Source organism: Monodon monoceros, unplaced genomic scaffold (genome assembly GCF_005190385.1).
Source record: "Monodon monoceros isolate NGI ecotype Baffin Bay Population unplaced genomic scaffold, NGI_Narwhal_1 Super_Scaffold_15, whole genome shotgun sequence".
NCBI lineage: Eukaryota > Metazoa > Chordata > Mammalia > Artiodactyla > Monodontidae > Monodon > Monodon monoceros.
The window spans coordinates 64317698-64323697 of NW_021703771.1; positions in this window are offsets into that span (position 1 = coordinate 64317698).

Here is a 6000-nt window from a genome sequence, read left to right on the forward strand (position 1 = left end):
TGCGGAGCGATGGATCATAAATTTCAAACCACTTCCGCATGACAATCCTTAAAAATGTCTGAAAACCGTATCCCTTTTATCTAACGACTCCTGCTTGCTTCTGCTGTTCCTCGTATGACACAGTCTCCAGACCTTTCCTGCACCGGGTTTTCCTCTTTTAATTTGTCTGTGTTTCTCCTGTGTATTGTCTTGAAGGTCCAGAAATGAGAACCTTATGGCCTGACTGAAGCAGAGAGCAGGGAACCCTTGCTGCCCTTCTTCTGGGCACTGCACATCATTGTAGTCAAAATGTCGTCATCTGCCTGGCGCCTTGCAGTCAACTCAAATCCCCGTGTTTTGTTTTGGTTGTTTTTAATGTGATATGTTTTAAATATGATTTTCCAGTTCTGCATTTGTGTATTTTGAACTAAATTGCTACTTTGGACCTAAGGATTTAACTTGTTTCTCTATTAAACTGATAGGTTGGGCTCATTATTCCAACTTATTTTGAGATTTTGGAATGGTGGTTCTGCCATTAAAATTTTTACATTCCAAGCTTTTGCCAAGCATTGTATTATCTTAGGAAGGAGGATTTATTTTGACATGTAAAGTTTGTTTTAACATAAAGGATGAGTGGTGCATATAGATATTAGGAGACCAAAGTGGTAGACAGCTGTGAACACTTGCTATTCTGTTGGCTGCCCAACATCCAAATCCATCCATTTCAAACCTCATTCATCAGTGAATCAAGTTTGTTTGGGGGCAGGGTTCTGCGTACCTGTAGTAAGGTAAAGGGGACCGTTTCCTTCGTGACAGCTAGGAGTGAGCACATGACCCAAACTTGTCCAAACACACTCCCAACTGGAACTTTGAATCTGGGGAGTGATGCAGTGATGCAGGGAACAAAGATTATTTTCTGGGGTAGTGGTAAGTGTCCAGTGGGATGGAGAGTTTCCAGCAGTCCCGGTATTACTGCAAGAGATTTTAGCGGCATAACCTTAATCAGAGTATTTCTAAGCCAAGTCTTTTCTGTTTAGATTTCCTTGATTCTTTATCATTTCCCAAACCTGATTCCCCATTATTTCTTAGATTTAGTAAGCTAACTGTAAATTTCCTTTCTGTTTTAAGTGTTCCAGAATCAGTTTCTATCATTTGCAACAGGATCTCAAAGCAGTACAGTACACAAAGTACACATCACAGGGCTTCGCAGATGCACATTAAATGGTGATTTCTTTTCCTCCTTGTTCCCTTCCCAGTTGTATTATAAGCTCTTTAAAGGTCTATTTCTCTTCACTAACCCCCTCCAAAAAGGTGCTTACTCTGTTGCCTTGTACAAAGAAAGCAGTTAATACTGCTTCTTGCCCAAATTACACACTTCTTAGTAAATTAGAACTCATCACTGATTCCTTAAAGGACCTAAACAGCGTGGGTGAAAATACAAAAATGCCCTAGCAAGCAAATTGAAAACAGAAGTGGTGCTATAGTTCTGGCTAGTTTCTTTGGTTACAACGTTTATAATGCTTAGGAGGTGGGAAGAGTTAAATCGGTTTTGTTTGTTTGTTTGGTTTGGTTTTTGACCTAACAAACAATATGGGAATTCCTTCTTGAAATTTTGCTTGGAGCCATACATTTCTAAGAATGGTTCTGATAAAAAATGACGTTCCTGTGTACAAAAGAGGGAGAAGATTTTTAAACTGTGGTAAATTTTTTTTCTTTAGTGAAGCGTTTGAAAATAATTTCCTTTCCTTCCTTGAAGACTGTAACAGTGAGAAGCCATCTTAGAAGCTGCCATGCACAGGGAGGTTGAAGAAGTCCTTCTTTGCGGAGGTGACATCTGAGCTGAAACTCAAATGACCAGACAGAACTGGCCATTCAAAGCCCCAGGGCAGAGGGTGCAGGCAGAGGAAGGGCAGGTGTGCCCCTAGCATCCCTATGCTGGGTTCAGCCTTCCCCTTCGCCTTCCTCCCCCAACCTTGTTTCTTTTCAGACCCAGAAAGTGACAGTCAATTTGGAGTAAAAAATCCTTCATTGGAGATGTGCTGCTTCCTGTGAGATAATCTTTAACATTATTAAACAGAATACTCAGTGTCTCAGGCTGAAGCACTTGCTCTGGGTTCCTCCAGCCACTGAGATCAGAGATATCTGAAGAGAAATGAATAGGTTCTTGACTTTGAAATGCTCATCAAAGTGTTCCTCCCCAAACGGAAGGTGTCCATCCTAACTACAAATTCCTACCCCTGCAATTCAATCTCTCAGATGTAAATTTCTGGCAGTTTGAGAATGGCCATTCTATCTCTCCTCCTAATTATGAAGTCTTCAGACCAAGATCCGGCCACCCAGCTACCTAATGAAGAAGAGTTTTAATTATTAAATGGGACATTTACATGTCCTTTTTGGGTAAATTTTATTACCATTGCACTGGGAACTAAAATGTCATTCTGTTTCACTTCCAGACATCGTCAAGTCTTATTACCTTTGTAAGTGTCATCAGCAAGGCCCATTAACATTCCCGGGAAATAAAAATAAAATCTGGGTAATAAAACGTCTAACCTTTTTCGTTTCCTCCGTGCTTAGTCTAGTTTCACTTGCTCATAGGGTGCTGTATGCGGAGGTCTTGCACCCGCCACTTCAGGCCAGAGTTCCTAGTGCCGAAGGGCTGCGCAGACCTGTCAGATCAGCGGGCCGTGTGCAGAAGCCCCTCCCCCCCAGGACACCTCAATTCAAGATGGCGGCGGCAAGTTGTGTGCAGAGATGCTGCAACCGGCACTGCGATCTGGAGTGTGATCAACGTGCCTGCACCAACCCCAGGAGAACTCTGCCCCCTCCCCGCTGAGGAGAACTCTATAATGCGGCCCTGCCCGCGCCTGTCCTGGAGAGCGTGTATGCTAGAGCATGCTCTGCTCTTCCTTCTTTGCTCAAGGAAGAAAGCTTTGCTTTGCTTCTGAACCAAACTCAGTCTCGTTCTACTGGCTCAAGTGACCCTGGGCAGGAGGACCCTTGTTGGGGCCTGATTGAAAATGTTGGTGACATGAGTACTGATACGTAATAACTGATGGAATCATGATTTAAATAAGTTGGTCAAGAGCTAAGTCCAGAGGAGCAGAGCCAGCCATGTATTCTTTCTGCCTTCCCTGCATCTTGTGTCAACACGGGTTGACGAGGTGGCCCAGCTGCATTTTGAAACTTTGAATGGTAGAAGCTGAAGAAACTTTTTAAAAAGTAGCCAGCATTTCTGCTTGCTAAATTAGAGGCACAGCTTATCTCTGGGCCGTACCATTCTTTTATTTTGCATAAAGCCTCTAGAATGGATAATCGAGTCATACAAATGAAAATCAAGCATCTGTGGGTGGATCTTTCTGCAGAGGACATTGTTGCTGAATGCTCTGTCTAGTGATATGAAGTGCATGGTGTATTCAAGCCCAGACCATGCCTCTGAGACTCTGAATTTTTGTGGGGTGTCTAGGGTAATGAATTTAGAATCTGCTGCTGACAAACCTCTTGCATGACCTTGTGAAACTGCAAATGCTCTTCCACAAGTAATTTGTGGCGGTTAGCCTTTTTTTTTTGCATGGGATGCACTGAACTGCAGAGCACTGAAGGAAGGCCCTCCAGAAAGAATCTTGACCTCAGGCTGGAGGAAAAACAGTCAAAGAGGACAGGACTGGATTTGCTACAGCTCCACCCGGATGGGACTGTTTGTGTCCTAAATGTCACCAGGAGTTAAGACAGAATCTGGGATGGCTATTACTGCATTGTTCTGGTGCCATTGTTCTGTTGGGGTTGCGATTCAACACACTCCTGTGGTCGAGGACTAGACTTCCCTGTGAAGGAGACATTTCTTCAGTCCTCCTTGAGCTAGAGGAGCTAATCTTAGGACCTTAAACTTGAGGAAAGGTAAACAATCTTTCTTTCTCATCTTAAGTGATCCTGGACCCGTAGGCACAGTTACATGCAGAGCATTCCTGGGGTTAGAATAGCCGTACCCTTACTCTGTTCAGGCTGGCTGGGGACACCCATGGAGACCATGAAAGCAAGTTGAGACTGAACTGTGAGGGTAGCATTTATAAGAGACGCTTCCATTTGGTATCTTGTATCAGAGAAACTACGGTAGTTTTGTTAAATGCTGCCGACGGAACATGGCTGCATCATGGAGAGGGAAGGGTCTGTCTCCTAGGCTGGTTGGGTGTTAGCAAAGGCCATCATCCAAGGCATGTAGCTGCTTCTGCATCATGGTGATCTCAGAACATGGATCAGGAGAAAAGAAAGGAAAGTGTACCTTGACCAGGAGTTTGGGCCCAAAGAACCACATGCAGGATCAGCTGTGGCGCACATGCGAGAAGGAGCTCAGTGGTGCTTTCAGAAACAACCGAGGAGAGTTTGACATGGGGAAGTTTTATGCTGGGAGGGTAAATTTCTGATAGAAACAGAACTGGAAACTTATTTTTTAAGACATCTGTGTGGCAGGAAGCCGTAGTATTAATTTACAAGAATTTTTTCCCTTCAAAATGGGACTTCAAACTTTTCAACTTTACCTGGAACAATACAAAGTAATTTTTTTAGTTTTTATTTTTTTTAACGTATTACTGGCATGAAAGAGTAAATTATGAGTAAAATTCACAGTCTTTGCATTCTTTGCATGACATCTGCATCCATGTACTTATTTGTCATACCTCTTATTGAGACTATTACTCATATGAATGAAGTAATAAAGAAACAATTATTTGAATACAAATTTCATAGAAGTAGAATATTTATAGCATCCCAGAAAAATTTAAGTTTCAAATTCTCTTTAAGTAGAATATATTATTAAAAACTGGGAAAAGCAAGGATGGATATCTAGGCAAGGGAATTTGAAATTCTTTATGGAAATAAAATAAACGATAGAAGAAAAGAATTTATACCAACATGAATAAAATATCTGTGGGCCAGTTTTTTAAAAATCATAATACCTTTCTTGTAACTTTAGAAATAAGTCATTTAATCATAAGGATAATAGTGGGTGTACTATTTTAGACACAGAAACTTTACAGAGAATTTGGATTATGAGATGAAGTTTAGAGATTAAAAAGAAACAATATATAAGTCTATAGGCTTAAATAAATGGAAAGAAATTAAAAAGCTACGTTATATAATTAATGATAATAGTAAAATCTCTTTCAGTTGAAATAGTAAGTGAAAAATGACAGGGAGAAAATATGTTTAGTAAGAATATAGAGAATAATGTAAAAATCTTATTAGAAAGTTTCTACTTCTAGCTATGGCAGAGTAGTTTATATCAGATCGACTCCTTTCCCCTGACAAGAACAATTAAAAAAAGATAGTAAAGGGCTTCCCTGGTGGCGCGGTGGTTGCGAGTCCGCCTGCCAATGCAGGGGACATGGGTTCATGCCGCAGTCCGGGAAGATCCCACATGCCGCGGAGTGGCTGGGCCCGTGAGCCATGGCCGCTGAGCCTGCGCGTCTGGAGCCTGTGCTCCGCAACTGGAGAGGCCACAACAGTGAGAGGCCCGCGTACCGCAAAAAAAAAAAAAAAGATAGTTAAAATTTATTAAAAACAAAAAAAGCCAAATAGCATTTGGAGGCATCAAAGAACAACTGACAACCTGTTAGGATTAACAGGATAAAACCCTAGAAACAAGAGCAAGACATTGATGTAAACCTGATGTTCTTTATTGATTATCCTGTGAAGCCAGTTTCCAATAAGAAAGTGGCACAGGTGTGAAGATAAGCAGAAAGAAAAGTCTCAGAACTTTTGGTAGGCTCACAAAGTTGGGTAGGCAAAGTTTGGAGCTCAGTATGACAAAAGTAGCTAAGACTTTAGGGGTCAAGACCCTGGAGAAAAGGGAATTGCAGATAAGTAAGCTTGATATTCTACAATTTTTTTCCCCGTAAGTGTATTTGATAAGACACACACAGTGAGAATATAAGCAACAAAGCAGAAAGTGGAAGCTAAGATGCTAACTAGAACGTTAGGCAGTTTCACAATGTTTAAGAAACAGAAAAACTGGATTCAGGTATTTCC